This window comes from Carettochelys insculpta, chromosome 14, assembly GCF_033958435.1.
Source record: "Carettochelys insculpta isolate YL-2023 chromosome 14, ASM3395843v1, whole genome shotgun sequence".
Taxonomy (NCBI): Eukaryota; Metazoa; Chordata; order Testudines; family Carettochelyidae; genus Carettochelys; species Carettochelys insculpta.
In genome coordinates this window covers 45,500,815-45,516,731 of record NC_134150.1, presented here as the reverse complement: position 1 = coordinate 45,516,731, position 15,917 = coordinate 45,500,815, and the positions used below count along the sequence as shown (strand labels likewise).

General features: G+C 46.1%; 1 protein-coding gene across 30 annotated transcripts in view; it reads left to right on the top strand.

The window, feature by feature from the left end:
- Positions 1 to 15,917, top strand: part of ATXN1L (ataxin 1 like) — a 64,615-nt gene that overhangs the window by 13,212 nt on the left and 35,486 nt on the right. For 13 of the 30 annotated variants that reach the window (XR_012647544.1, XR_012647543.1, XR_012647541.1 and 10 more), the window contains exon 1: positions 4,236 to 4,371. The exons of 12 other annotated variants lie outside the window; for them this stretch is intronic. The gene's annotated coding sequence lies outside the window, so the exon portion shown is untranslated. Of the gene's footprint in view, positions 1 to 4,053; positions 4,179 to 4,235; positions 4,372 to 15,917 lie in introns of those variants that run through there. 5 more of the 30 variants (XR_012647559.1, XR_012647557.1, XR_012647555.1 and 2 more) reach the window with 2 other exon arrangements.

Genomic DNA, 15,917 nt, shown 5'->3' with positions numbered 1-15,917 from the left:
GTAGTTCAATCCCATCTACACTGATCTTCCTTCTGTGATGGAGTTGGGGGGGAGTGCATGTGAGATTCAGGCTGGATGTGTGTGTGTGACAGGCAGAGCAGCTATCAGCGGCTAAGGATGACCTCCTGTGGCTATAACCTGAGCTGGCAGGTAACATCTCTGACCTGAACAAACAACAGGGAGAAGCGGAGCTGGGTTTGAATTGGAGGTGACAGTTAGAAGCAGGGGAGGAGAGAGAGGTGGAAGGCAGCCAGCCTGGCTCGGGGGATGCTAGACCCCAGCTGGGGCACCCCTCGGGCTCCTCTCCCCAGGATAGGTTGGAATGACTGTCTCTGCCAGTTGTACTGACACCTCTGTACAGAGCTGTGCCTCTGTTGACTAATAAACTTCCTGTTCTACCTGCTGAGTGAGAGTCACTTCTGCCTGTGGATGGGGTGCTGTGCTTGGGGACCCCTGAACCCCATCACACCTTCCTAATTCCTTATCTGTAAATACCATTGTCTTTGTTTTATCGATGTTCATAAGAACGGCCTACTGGGTCAGACCAAAGGTCCATCCAGCCTTGTAGCCTGTCTGCCCACCATGGCCAGTGCCAGGTGCCCCAGAGGGGGTGGACCGAAGACAATGATCAAGCGATTTGTCTCCTGCCATCTGTCTCCAGCCTCTGACAATCAGAGGCCAGGGACACCATTCCTACCCTTGGCTAATAGCCTTTTATGGACCTAACCTCCATGAATTTATCTAGCTTCTTTTATAGTCCTAGCCTTCACAGTCTCCCCTGACAAGGAGTTCCACAGGTTAACTACATGCTGAGTGAAGAAGAACTTTCTTTTATTTTATTAGTTTTAAACCTGTCAGTCCATACTGCTTCCTTTCCTCATTTAGCACTTGTACTGTTCTAACTAGCTTCTCTTCATCCCCTATATCATCCATGAACCTCAAGTTTTAATTCTTATCCTGTTCACTGATACCCCTTCTACCTCTTCCTTCATCTTGTCCATTGCTCTCTGTAGGTGTGTGATGAAGGTACTTCATGATATCAGATCTCCTTGTCTCATACCTCTACTCATTCTAAACCAACTTCCCACATGTCCTCACCGCTTCTTCCATATTGTCGTTGATAGCCTTCCAACAACCATATCAGTCTGCTGTCCACTCTGAACCACTGCAACGCCACCCAAGTCACTTTCTGATCTATACTGTCAAATGACTTCTGAAAATCAACAAAGCAATTGTAGATGTTTTTGTTCGTTTGTCAAGCTTTCTCTGCTATCAGTCTTAGCACCAATATCTGCTGTATGGTACTTCTATCTTTCCTGAATCCTGCCTGCTCATCCGCTAGATCATGTTTTATCTCTGATCTCATTCTCTCCATTAGTATCATTATCAATACCCTATCTAGATGACTTGTTAGGACAATCATTCTGTAGCTCTTCCACTTCAATGCACTTCCTGTCTTGTGTATTGTCACTAGCACAAATCTTGTCCATTCCATAGGTGCCTTCCCTTCTTCCTACACTATATTATGTAATTTGTGTATTTCCTGAATCAGACTTTCTCCACCATACTTGATCATCTCTCCTGTGATCTTATGATTTCCAGGGTTCCTGTTGTTTTTTTTATTAATAATCTTTCTACTTCCTCCTCAAAAATATCAGTCTTCCTCTCAATTCTCAGAGGTGATATCTTTAGTTCTTCGATCAGTCTCTCTGAGACATTCAAATCCAACTGTGCTTTGTACAGATCAGTTCTATATCTTGTCCATTGCTGCAAACCTTCTTCTTGTTCATGAACACCTCCTTGTTCTGGTCTTTGATTGCCATCTGCTTGAGCTGCCAGTTCTCATTAATATTCCTGATCATCTTGTACATCTCCCTGCTCTTAAACTCGCTGTAGTACCTCTCTATATCTTCGCACTGCTCCACTAACCATTTCACCTCATCCATTCTGGCCACTTTTCTTATCTCATTGCATTTTATTCTATAGTGCTGTTCCACCCTCTCGGAAACATCCCTACTGATCTTCAGCACTCTCTTCTCTTGGACCAAATTCAGCATCTCCTGTCTAATCCACTTCATATTGATCTTTTTTTCTGGCACCATGTGCTCCATAGTCTCTTCTATCACCATGGCTATCCTTTCAACTCTCTTATCTAGGTCTTGCTCTATACCCAAATTCCTGATCTGCTCTTTGAGCACTGCTCTATACACATTCCCTATTTCTTCCTTGCCTAGCCTTGCCATGTCTCTTCATTTCTTGAACTGTGTCTTATATTTTCTCTTGAGTTTCATCTTGATGTTCACAATCCCTAGACTGTGGTCCAAGTCCATAGCCACTCCTTGGAAAGTTCAGCACTGCTGTACTAATGTTGCACATTTTCTTTTTATCAAAATAGTAACTATCATGTTCTTGGACTTTCCATCATTTGATCGCCATGTCCAATTCTTACAGTCCTTTTGTTGGAATCTCATGGTGCAGCTCACTGTCTTGTGCTCCATAGCAAACTCTTAGTAGGTCTCACCTCATTTGTTTCTATCTCCATATCCAAACCTTCCCGTGACTCTTCTCAACCTTTGTAATCTGTTCCAACCTCCGCATTCCCATCGCTTTCGATGATCAACACATCTCTTTTTGGTATCTCCTCCACCATTTTTCTCAAGTATTTATGGAACAGCTCAATCTCTTCTTCCTTGCTGTCCAACGTGGGTGCATATACCTGAATGACTGAGATGTTGAATGGTTTTACTTCGACTCTCGATACCATCATTCTTGCACTCATCAGTTTGTATCCTAACTGTGCTCCTCTAGCTCTTTTGCTAAGGAATCCAACTCCTGCTTCATACTTTTTTTCGTTCCCTGACCAAATGATTTTGCAACTGCACATCTCTCCCAATGCCATGTAATGCATCTCCACTAATTCAAGTATGTGCATCGGTAGCTCTTCATCTCCTTTTGAAGCAGTTGTAACTTTCTAATCACTCACAGCATTCAGACGTTCCATGTTGCAATTGACAGTATATTTGTTAGTTATAATTTTCTTTCAGTGGCCAACTTATTGACTGAACCCCGATCGCTCAAATGCTATCAGGGACCTTGTTATCCAGGTGATGTCTGAGCCAGCATCTTTTATCCGTTAATCGTACTGGCATCAAATTTCATTGGTGTTGATGTTGCATCTGACAAAGCAGGACTTTTCCCACGAAAGCTTATGCTCCAAAATATCTTTTAGTCTGTAAGGTGCCATAGGACTTTGTGCTGTTCTCAAAGCTACAGCCTAACAGGGCTACCTCTCTGATCATTGTCTGAAAGCATGTCTTCCACAGTATGGTTTTGAAACCTATTGGCTATTCTTGAAGGTGGCCCAGGACTGTTTGTTGTTTGTGAAACAAGCGACCAGGAGGGCTACCCCTCTGACCATGGTAACTTAGCCGCTGAAGTTTGAAAAGGGAATTTTAAACCCTTTTTTTCTCAATGTTTGTTTTTGTCACAACTTGAAGAGCAGCTACGGACACGTGCCGCCTTTCGAGTTAGCACCAGCCTCACGCGTCTGCGTGAACAATCTGCGCCCGCTGTTTGTCACTCTCTAACCGAGAGTCGGCCGCGGCCGTCTGCTCTCCGTTAAACAAAGGGACCGACGCCGGCTGGCTCGACCCCGACCTGCGCGGCCGTCACGCAGCGCCGAGAGCCGCGAGCTGAGGCCATGTGCGGGCGGGGCCACGTGCGGTGTCAGACCTGTGGGCGGAGATGGGGGCGGGGCTGGATCTGTGAGGGCGGGACCAGGTGATGTCTGGGGAGGGGCGGGGCCAGGGGTGGGACGAGCGTGGGGCGGGGCCAAGTGCAAGTGGGGCTGGGGGCGGGGTTGGAGCTGTGAGAGCGGGGCGGGGCCAAGTGCCAGTAGGGCTGGGGGCGGGGCCGGAGCTGTAAGGGCGGGGCCAGGGGCCAAGTGCAAGTAGGGCTCGGGGCGGGGTTGGAGCTGTAAGGGCGGGGCGGGACGAGCTTGGGGGAGGGGTCAGGAGCGGCGAGCCGCGCACGTCAAGCCGATGTGCCCCGCCCCTTGCCCTGGCCTGCGGCCGGTGCGGTGGGAGGCGGAGCGCTGAGGGCCGCGCCGCGCCCGGGTGACTCAGGGCTGCGTGACTCCACGTACGGTCAAACAGCCCACGCCGCGATCCCTCCACCAGGTAAAGTAGTGCCGGGGAGCGCCCCCGCCCCGCCCCGCTCCGGGCTCCGGCAGCGCCCGCGGGCGCTGTGACAGGCCGGCGAGCCCCCGCTGCTGCGGATCGCTCCGCCGGCGGGAGGGGCTGGGGCTGCGCCGCCGCCATTTTGGCGCCTGGCTCCTACTGCCGCTGCTGTCCTGCCGCGGGCGCCCGGCCGGTGAGTGGGGCTGGTGGGCATCTTGACGGGCCTGCGTCATGGTCCGGCCGCTGCCGCCTAGTGTCCGCTTCCCGGGCAGGCCCCGTCCCGCGTGCTCGGTGCTGCGCGGACCCAAGCTTGTGCCGGGCGGCCGGAATAAGGGGGGCCCGAGACCGGACTGGGGGAGGGTCGGACGGGGGGGGCGGCCGGAATAAGGGGGGCCCGAGACCGGACTGGGGGAGGGTCGGACGGGGGGGGAGGCTGGAATAAGGGGGGCCCGAGACCGGACTGGGGGAGGGTCGGACGGGGGGGGGCGGCCGGAATGAGGGGGGGCCCGAGACCGGACTGGGAGAGGGTCGGACGGGGGGGGGCGGCCGGAATAAGGGGGGCCTGAGACCGGACTGGGGGAGGGTCGGACGGGGGGGGCGGCCGGAATGAGGGGGGGCCCGAGACCGGACTGGGGGAGGGTCGGACGGGGGGGGCGGCCGGAATGAGGGGGGCCCGAGACCGGACTGGGGGAGGGTCGGACGGGGGGGGCGGTCGGAATACGGGAGGGCCCGAGACCAGACTGAGGGAGGGTCGGACGGGGGGGGCGGTCGGAATACGGGAGGGCCCGAGACCGGACTGGGGGAGGGTTGGACGGGGGGGGAGGTCGGAATACGGGGGGGGCCCGAGACCGGACTGGGGGAGGGTCGGACGGGGGGGGCGGTCGGAATACGGGAGGGCCCGAGACCGGACTGGGGGAGGGTCGGACGGGGGGGGCGGCCGGAATGAGGGGGCCGCGGCCGGCGCGGGGCACAGAAGAACGGCCCCGGTCTCCTGGCCTTGGAGGCTGGGGCTGGCCGGTCTCTGCTCCATGCTGTGGCGGTCCCTGCCCTGCAGCGCCTAACGTCGGAGGGGAGCGAGTGGTGTGTTGGGGTAGTGGCCGGAGCTGAGCATCCCCGCCCCGCCACCTCCGGCCCAGGAGCCCTGTGGCACCTTGCAGCCTAAGGCGTGTGTTTGGCACGAGCTGCAGCCCGCTCCCTCCCCGGTAGCTCTTAGTCCTTACGGTGTTCCCGGACTCTGCGTTTGTGCTGGAAGAGCCTAACAAGGCCACCCTCTGAAACATGTTCCTGCCCTAGCAGCCCCGCTGGTCTCTCCGGTCGGCCTCCCCGGCTCCCTTGTCTTTATCTGTTCGAGACCAAGGTGATGAGATGCAGGAGAGACTGGCTGGTTTAAAATGCTTCTGTGCCTTCTCTTCCTCACCAGATGCCATTTGTCGCTGGGGTGGGGGGGGTCGGGTGTGAAAGTCCAGGTTGCCTTTGGCTCAAGTAGTGAGATGGCTGTAGTTAAGTTGGTTACACATTCAGGTGAATGCTGTTCCTGAATTAGTAAGTCAGTTGGTTCATGCCTCTGATTTGGTTGCATAATGTGCATATAAAACTAGTAAACCCAGAATGTTAGACAAGGAGCAGAGATGTAGCTGTGTAGTAGCCCAGAATGTTAGAGTATTCTTATACTCATTGGGAATATAAAAGTAAAAAGAACACCACTGTCATGACCTACAGCCCCCAATTCAAACCACTGCAATGCATTATTAAAGACCTACAACCTGTCCTTAATCAGGCTGACACACTCCAGAAGGCCCTAGGTGACAGGCCTGTTCTCCCCTACAGACAACCTCCTAACCTTATGAGGATTCTCACCAACAATCACAGTCTATACCCCAGGAATACCAGTCCTGGAACTTTTCCTTGCAACAAAGCCCGTTGCCAACTTTGTCCAAATATCTATTCTGGAGATACCATCACTGGTCTTAACCAGGTTATTCGCAGAATCACGGGCACGTTCTCATGTTCCGCAACTAACTTCATATAGATCATCGTGCCAAAAATGCCCAGATGCTTTGTATATTGGACAGACTACAAGCTCTCTTAGACAAGAAGTTAATGGGCACAAAACACATCAAAACACTCCCGATCCACAAATCGGTCAGTCAGCATTTTAATGGAGTGGGCCATTCTATTAATGACCTGAAGGTTTGCATCTTACTGAAGAGGAATTTTCACAACAGATTGGAAGGACAGGCTGCTGAACTCTTTTGTATTCAAATTCAACACCTTAACACATGGTTTGAACTGGGATGTGAATTTTCTAAGTCATTATAGGGGCTCTTTTGCATAGTTGGTTTAATCTAATTCTTGATTCCCCCACTTCTGCTCCTCTCTGATTTGCTCACCTTGGTAATATTTTTCTGATTTGTCAACCTTGATTACTGTTTTTGGTTCTCTGTGCCTTAAATGTTGAGTCTGTTCTGGTATGACTTTGATCTGAAGAAGTGGGTCTGTCCCACAAAAGCTCATCGCATAACATTATTTTGTTAGTCTGTAAAGTGCTACTGGGCTGCTCTTTTGTTTTCATAGTGTATAGGCTAGCATGGCTTTCTCTCTGTTACTATTAATTTGGAATAGTATTTCAAAGCTCTTGATACCACAAGGTTGGTTAAGCCAATGACTTTACACTTTTATTATTTCTGTTGTACTTGTTGATCATTTGTAATTTTTCTTTTAACTTCTATTTTAAGGTATTCGGAGTAGGGTCTTCTCTTCATTTTTCTGTAAAGCACATGTATGCTATTTATGAAACTATACATTAGTTTTAAGTATTTTAGGTACATTGATCTTCTGTTTGAATATATGTGCCTCTCCGATGAAACATGCCTGCAATTTTTCATACCCTACACAAGAATTTTAAAGGTGACAGTTGGACACTTCATTATGGAGCATATTGGAAATATTTGAAACAATGTAGAGAAGAGTGTGAAAGAAAGGAGGTGAGGTGATTTGAGGAAATAAGGCACATGTTGCTCATGCCAGTCTTGTCTATTGAATAGGTAAGTGGTGGGAGGGAACATGAGTCTCTAAGCATATGGCAAAGGTAAATGTCAAGGAGGAAATAATTCATTTTTAGCTCTAAATAATTTTGTGACAAATGAAAGTGAGAAAAAACTAGATAACACTAGATACGATAGTCTGTCGAGGAAAATGGTAAAAGCGTAAACATTTCCCATATTTTAAACTGAACTGGACAGTTAATCCAGACTTCATAAATACAGGACTTGTCTTGCACGTGTTGTGGGAGGGACTAGATGATTTGCGGTAATTAACCATTGCTTGTTCCTAGCAATCCAGCGTGTCTAGAGCAGCAATGGGCAGCCTAAGCTAGTGAGTGGGTCACGTGAGTGGCTTTCCGTCTCTGTGAGCCCAAGACTGTTCTAACCAAGATAGCAAAACTACCCTGTCCCAGTAGACTAACTGTGTCTGCAGACTTATGATTTGTGTGGTGTGTCAGTTGAATAGAGAGAGTGCATGGCTTTTACAGTGAGTGTTGTGTGCAGTCAGTATGTATCTCACTTCACATGCACTTGCTTCACATGCATGTCACTAGGAATACTGGAATGAAAAACTGACTTGCACAGAAACCAGTACAAGGTAGCAACCTTGTGCATGAGCAACAGTAAACAATGGTTTGCAGGCTGCCCATAGAGCCCTGAGGGTAGAATTTGGCTTTTAGGTTGTAGGTTGCCTGTTACTGGTCTCGAGATCCTGTCAATGGAAAAACTGCATCCTCTGAATACTTTTTCTGCTATTGTTTTTAAGTAACATTGAGAATAATATAACTGCAGGAGTCCCAAACCTTAATAGCAGGAACCACTGTTGTTGGCTGCAAACTTGTGAAATTGTTTTTATAAAATTATAGAACACTGGACCTGGAAGGGACCTCAAGAGGTCATCAAATCCAGTTCCCTGTCCTCTTGGCGGGACCGAACAGCATGATCATCCCTGATAGGCATCTATCTAACCTGCTCTCAAATATCTCCAATGATGGAGATTGCACAGCCTCTCTAGGTAACTTACTCCAGTGTTTAACCACCCTGACAGTCAGGAAGTTTTTCCTGATGTTTAAGCTAAACCTCCCCTGCTGCAGTTTAAGCCCATTGTTCCTTGTCCTATCTTTCGAGGCCAAGGAGAACAATTTTTTCCCTCCTCCTTGTCACCCTCTTTGAGGTACTTGACGGCTGCTATCATGTTCCCCTCTAAGTCTTGTCTTTTCTAAACTAAACAAGCCCAATTCTTTCAATCTTCACTCATAGTTCATGTTCTCTAGACCTTCAGTCATTCTTATTGCTCTTCTCTGAACCTTTTCCAGTTTCTCCACATCTTTCTTGAAATGTGGTGCCCAGAACTGGACACAGTACTCCAATTGCAGCCTAATGAGCGCTGAGTAGAGCAGAAGAATGACTTCTCATTTGTTGCTCACAACACTCATGTTAATACATCCCAGAATCATATTTGCTTTTTTGGCAACAGCATCACAATGTTGACTCCTATTTAGCTTTTTGTCCACTATAACCCCTAGATCCCTTTCTGCCATACTCCTTCCTAGACATGGTGTCAGGTATCGGAGGGGTAGCTGTGTAAGTCTGGATCTGTAACAGCAACGAAGGGTCCTGTGGCACCTTATAGACTAACAGAAAAGTTTTGAGCATGAGCTTTTGTGAGCACAGACTCACTTCATCAGATGCTGGTCTTGGAAATCTGCAGGGCCAGTTATAAATAAGCCAGAGCAAGGGTGGGGATAACAAGGTTAGCTCAGTCAGCAAGGGTGAGGCTTACTACCAGCAGTTGGTCTGGAGGCGTGAACACCAAGGGAGGGGAAGCTGCTTCTGTATTTAGCCAGCCATTCGCAGTCTTTGTTTAAGCCAGAGCTGAGGGCGTCGAATTTGCAGATGAATTGTAGCTCAGAAATTTCTCTTTGGAGTCTGGTCCTGAAATTTCTTTGCTGTAGGATAGCTACTTTTAAGTCTGCTACTGTGTGGCCTGGGAGATTGAAGTGCTCTCCTATGGGTTTTTGTATATTGCCATTTCTGATGCCTGATTTGTGTGCGTTTATTCTTTTACGTAGAGACTGTCCAGTTTGTCCGATGTCTATAGCAGAGGGGCATTGCTGGCACATGATGGCATAAATTATATTGGTAGATGTGCAGCTGAATGAACCCATGATGGTGTGGCTGATCTGGTTAGGTCCTGTAACTTTGTTGCTGGTGTAGATATGTGGGCAGAGCTGGCAATGAGGTTTGTTGCATGGATGGGTCCCTGAGTTGGAGTGACTGTGGTCCGGTGTATAGTTGCTGGTTAGGATTTGCTTCAGGTTGGCAGATTGTCTGTGGGCAAGGACTGGTCTGCCTCCCAAGGCCTGTGAAAGTGGGGGATCATTGTCCAGGATGGGTTGTAAATCCCTGATGATGCGCTGTAGAGGTTTTAGCTGAGGACTGTAGGTGATGGCTAGTGGTGTTCTGTTGGTTTCTCTCTTGGGCTTGTCCTGTAGTAAGAGGCTTCGCGGCACACGTCTGGCTCTGCTGATCTGTTTTTTCACTTCCTCAGGTGGGTATTGCAGTTTCAAGAATGCTTGGTAGAGATCCTGTAGGTATTTGTCTCTGTCGGAGGGGTTGGAGCAAATGCGGTTATATCTTAGCGCTTGGCTGTAGACAATGGATCATGTGGTGTGTCTGGGATGGAAGCTGGAGGCATGAAGGTAGGCGTAGCGGTCAGTAGGTTTACGGTACAGGGTGGTATTGATGTGGCCATCGTGTATTAGCACTGTGGTGTCCAGGAAGTGGATCTCCTGTGTGGACTGTTCCAGGCTGAGGTTGATGTTGGGGTGAAAGTTGTTGAAGTCCCGGTGGAATTCCTCCAGAGTCTCCTTCCCATGGGTCCAGATGACGAAGATATCATCAATGTAGCGTAAGTAGAGACGGGGTGTTAGTGGACAAGAGCTATCCTACAGCAAAGAAATTTCAGGACCAGACTCCAAAGAGAAATTTCTGAGCTACAATTCATCTGCAAATTCGACGCCCTCAGCTCTGGCTTAAACAAAGACTGCGAATGGCTGGCTAAATACAGAAGCAGTTTCCCCTCCCTTGGTGTTCACACCTCCAGATCAACTGCTGGTAGTAAGCCTCACCCTTGCTGACTGAACTAACCTTGTTATCCCCACCCTTGCTCTGGCTTATTTATACCTGGCCCTGCAGATTTCCAAGACCAGCATCTGATGAAGTGAGTCTGTGCTCATGAAAGCTCATGCTCCAAACTTTTTCTGTTAGTCTATAAGGTGCCACAGGACCCTTCATTGCTCTTCCTAGACAGTCGCTTCCCATTCTATATATATGAAGCTGATTGTTTCTTCCTAAATGGAGTACTTAGCATTTGTCCTTATTAAATTTCATCCTGTTTACCTCAGACCACTTCTTCTGTTTGTCCAGATCATTCTGAATTACTGGCATACCCTTCAAAGCAGTTGCAACCCCTCCCAGCTTGATATCATCTGCAGACTTAATAAGCACACTTTCTATGCCAATATCTAACTCGTTGATGTAGATATTTTAAATAGAACTGGTCCCAAAACAGATCCCTGTGGAACCCCACTTGTTATGCCTTTCCAGTATGACTGCAAACCATTAATAACTACTCTCTGAGAATGGTTATCCAGCCAGTTATGCACCTACCTTACAGTGACCCCATCTAAGTTGTCTTTGCTTAGTTTATTGATAAGGCATTTGACATGGTCTTTCATGATCTCCTTACTAAGTCATGTATACTGCATCCACCACCTCTCCCTTATCCATAAAACTTATCAGCTTTTTTTTTAAACAGGTTATCAGATTGGTCTGTCATGATTTGTTCTTTACAAATCCATGTTGGCTATTACCTGTCACCTTATTTTCTTCCAGATGTTTGCAGATAAATTCCTTAACTATTTGCTCCATTAGTTTTCCTGACACAGAAGTCAATACTGTGTTAGAAAGGTTTTGTAGTCTAGCCATCTTCTAATGCAGTCTAAAGCTGGAAATGAGAACATATCAGCAGGTGACCTGCCAGTTGTCTGTGCCATCAGCAATCTGTGCTCTAACTGAAAAATATTAGAGGAAAAAAATGTAAATTTGATAGTTAGTACGAGGCCGCTTTTGGGATAGTTTCATTGCTTTCCTTGTTTTTGTGGACTCTTTACCCAGCATCAGCAAGAGAAAAATACCTTTAAGAGTAGGCAAATGTATCCTCCAAATGACACAATTTGGCAGGGGAGTCCCGTACAGGGAGCTTCAAGTTCTGCACTTCTATGATTCTGTGATGAGTTCTGTTCCTCACAAGGATGCAGTGAACATGAATTCTTCAGGTGGAGAGGCAGTCATAGTGCAGGGATGGGTGCCAGATAAGTATCTAAGATACCTGCAGTGACTGTGGGCATTATGTCATAAGTTAAGACTTCCCTTCTGAATATGTTTACCTGAGGAATAGGCAAACTGAATCAAGCATGCTCTGCTTCATCAAATGTCTTACACTTTATAGGTATCAGTGCTATGAATACAAAAGTTTGTATTAGTTTAGTGCTTTGGGGTCCCATTGAGAGACACTATACACACATGGAGTAGGAGAAGACCTTGCCCAAAGGGTTTACAATCTACTACATAGTCAAGATAACTGATGGGAGTGAGAAATCATTGGATGGTATCTTTGTTCTTAGAAGATTTTATTTAGCTTTGTATGTGAAATGTTTTATAGGCAACACAAGGGCAAGTGTCTGGGGAGTTTACATTGTAAATTAGAAGTGATATAGCAAGAGGTTGTGTTAAACCAGTGTTGAAGAAAGGGGATGGGAGCACAAGGCTTATTTGCTGTCTGGTCTATATTGACTTAGTCTTTGTCCCTGCTTTGGAATATGGCTAGCTGGCATCCTACCTGAGTGGACTGCAGAGATACTTCTGTGACAGGCTCGCTTGCTGTTCATTTGACTTACAGTAAATGCACAATTCTACATTAAACGTGGCTGCCTCTTTCTATTTTCCCTGCTGTCTTTCCAGTAAGAAGAGGTCCTTCCTGTCCTATAGGGAAAGGAACAGCAACCCCTACCACAGCTCTCCTTCTCCTACCAGGGAACAGACCACTATGTGTGTATTATGCATAAATCAAAGCTGATCTATTTACCTGTCAAATGTTAAGTCCCAAGAATGGGCAAGGTGGCTAAGTTAAGATATCTCTGTGAACATTTAACTTTAGAAATTCTGACATGTGCTTGCACAAATCTCGCCCATAATATTGCTCTGTTTTTAATTTAAGTTTTAGTTTTGAACAAAGCAGAAGGGGCGTGATCAGGTTTTGATCATGCAGACAACTTTACTTAAATGTATTTGAAAGCTGCACCCACTGTGGTACTTAAATCAGGAAGATAAATGGTGTGTGTTTTGTTTTGGGCATCGTTTTTGCTTGTCATTGTAAACTAATTTTGCAGCCTGCATCGCTAAGCCACATACATCATAGCAGGGAGTGGAAGGCAAACTTTGCACCTTTTAAAAATAACTTACTGTTCAAGTGCAAAACTAGGCTGAAATGTCTTGTATGAAAATTTATTCTTAACCTGAAAACCTAAATAACAGCAAAAAGGAGCTGTAACAACTCTTCTGAACAAACTCCCTTCTGCCTAGAGAGACAGTGTAAGAAATTTCAGCCCAAAGAGTACTTTTTCTGGTAAGTTGTGCCTGAAAATAGTGGCTTAAACTTTTAATTATCTTCTGGGCTATGTCTACACTGACAGAAAACTTTGAAATGGCCATGCAAATTTGCATGGCCATTTCAAAGTTTTCTGTCAGTGTAGGCACAGCCCTGATGTTTAACTCCTGACAATTGCAGTACTGTTCCCCTCTAGAAATTCCTCATACCCACAGAGAGAGAGCCTATACACTATCGAAACAAAAAAGCAGTGAAGTAGCACTGTAAAGACTTACAAAATAATTTGTTAAATAATTTATTAAATAAATTATTTTAAATTATTTTGTTAATCTTTAAAATGCTACTTCACTGCTTTTTTTGTTCTCATACCCACAGTACTGTTGGCATCCAGCAACACTTCAAAAGAAAGTTATGGTTATGACAATAGATACAAACAGTTGTCGGCATGTTTGTAGGTCTGTGCAAGTTTTTGGTTGTGCCTGCTAATCCACAAGCCTCCCTGTCCCCCAGTCCTCTTCAGTTACCTGGTCTGTTATTTTCTGGGCATTCCTCTTAGCATTTTTGGCTGGCAGCTCATATATCTGTGAGTGGTTCCTATCAAGGAGCTGAGAGGAGATATCTGAGCCTTTATCATCTTTGGAAAATCATGGGAGACAGGAGAGATTCCAGAAGACTGCAAAAAGGCAAATATAGTGCCCATCTATAAAAAGGGCAATAAGAAGAACTCAGGAAACTACAGGCCAGTCAGCTTAACTTCTGTGCCAGGAAAGATAATGGAGCAGGTAATTAAAGAAATCGTCTGCAAGCACTTGGAAGGTGGTAAGGTGATAGGGAACAGCCAGCATAGATTTGTAAAGTACAAATTGTGTCAAACTAATCTGATAGCTTTCTTTGATAGGATAACGACCCTTGTGAATAGGGGAGAAGCGGTAGATGTAGAATACCTAGACTTCAGTAAAGCATTTGATACGGTCTCACATGATAGTCTTAAAAAAAACCTAGGCAAATACAAGTTAGGTGAGGCTACTGTAAGGTGGGTGCGTAACTGGCTGGATAACCATACTCAGAGTAGTTCTTAATGGTTCTCAGTCCTGCTGGGCAAGTATGACAAATGGGATTCCACAGGGTCTGTTTTAGGACCGGTTCTGTTCAATATCTTCATCAACGATTTAGATATTGGCATAGATATTTATGTTTATTAAGCTGGCAGATGATACCAACCTGGGAGGTGTTGCAACTGCTTTGGAGGATAGGGTCATATTCAAAATGATCTGGATAAATTGGAGAAATGATCTGAGATAAAAAGGATGAAGTTTAATAAGGACATATGCAAAGTGCTCCACTTTGGGAAGGAACTTTGGGAAGGAACAATCAGTTTCACACATACAGAATGGGGAGAGACTATGTAGGAATGACTACAGCAGAAAGGGATCTAGGGGTTATAGTGGACCACAAGCTGAATATGAGTCAACAGTGTGATGCTGTTGCAAAAAAAAAAAAAAAAAAAGCAAACATGATTCTGGGATGCATTAACAGGTGTGTCGTGAACAAGACACGAGAAGTCATTCTTCCACTCTACTCTGCGCTGGTTAGGCCTCAGCTGGAGTATTATGTCCAGTTCTGGGCACCGCAGTTCAAGAAAGATATGGACAAATTAGAGAGGGTCCAGAAAAGGGCGACAAGAAGAATGAAAAGTGTAGAGAATGTGACCTAGGAAGACAGGCTGAAAGAATTTGGCTTGTTTAGTTTGGAAAAGAAAAGATTGAGAGGAGACATGATAGCAGTTTTCAGGTATCTAAAAGGGTGTCATAAGGAGGAGGGAGAAAACTTGTTCTCTTTGGCCTCTGAGGATACAACAAGAGGCAATGGGTTTAAACTGCAGCAAGGGAGGTTTAGGTTGGACATTAGGAAAAAGTTCTTAACTGTCAGGTTGGTCAAACAGTGGAATAAATTGCCAAGGGAGGTTGTAGAATCTCCATCACTGGAGATATTTAAGAACAGGTTAGATAGATGTCTATCAGGGATGGTTTACACCACGTGTGTCCAACCTGCGGCCCTGGACAGCTAGTAATGCGGCCCCACAAGATCGTAAACTTTTAACATTATTATGTGATTTATATACATTAACTATATTATATATTTTATATGCGGCCCAAGACAATTCCTCTTCACTCAATGCGGCCCAGGCAAGCCAAAATGTTGGACACCCATGGTTTAGACAGTACTTGGGGCAGGGGGCTGGACTCGATGGCCTCTCGGGGTCCCTTCCAGTCCTAGTGTTCTATGATTCTTTTTCTTCTATAACTCTGCCCCCTAGAGGGGGTAACCACATTGACTCTTCCTTACTCATAATGGATTTTACAGATATTCATTTCTTCCACTGAGGAGTCTGTCCATCAGTAGAAGCAACTGGAAATGAAGGTGCTAGTTTCACTTGGCCCTCCACCTCTGTGGGCTGAGAGCAACAGCTTTGTTTGTGTGCCTTGGAGCGTATTGCTGGGACTGATTCCTGTGTTTCTCAAAGCTTCAATTTTGTTAACAGGGGAATGGTCATGAACTGTGCTTTTTATTAATGCTGTGTAACTGAATGCTAATAGAACATTTTCTTGGAACTTCCTTTATTTAATAAATATTTTATATCAAAGGCCAGGTATCCTCCCTAGTAAGTCTGTGAAATTGAAGAATCTGGTCTGTGTACAGGACAAGCTGTAGATAGTCACGTAAGAAGGTGCTGTGAGATCTGCCAAAGGGCAGAGAAACGGAGGCTTTTCTCCAGGTCAGTGGTTTCCAACCAGGGGTATGTACATCCCTGGAGGTACACGGATATCTTGAGGGATGTACGTCCAGCTCATCTAGATATTTGCTAAGTTTTACATCAAGCTACATAAACACCACTAGTGAAATGCAGTGAAAACTACAACTTCATGTAGAAGTTGTTTATACTGCTCTATATAGTGTACAATGAAATGTAAGTATGATATTTATATTCCAGCTGATTTATTTTATAAATCTACTTTAAAAAAG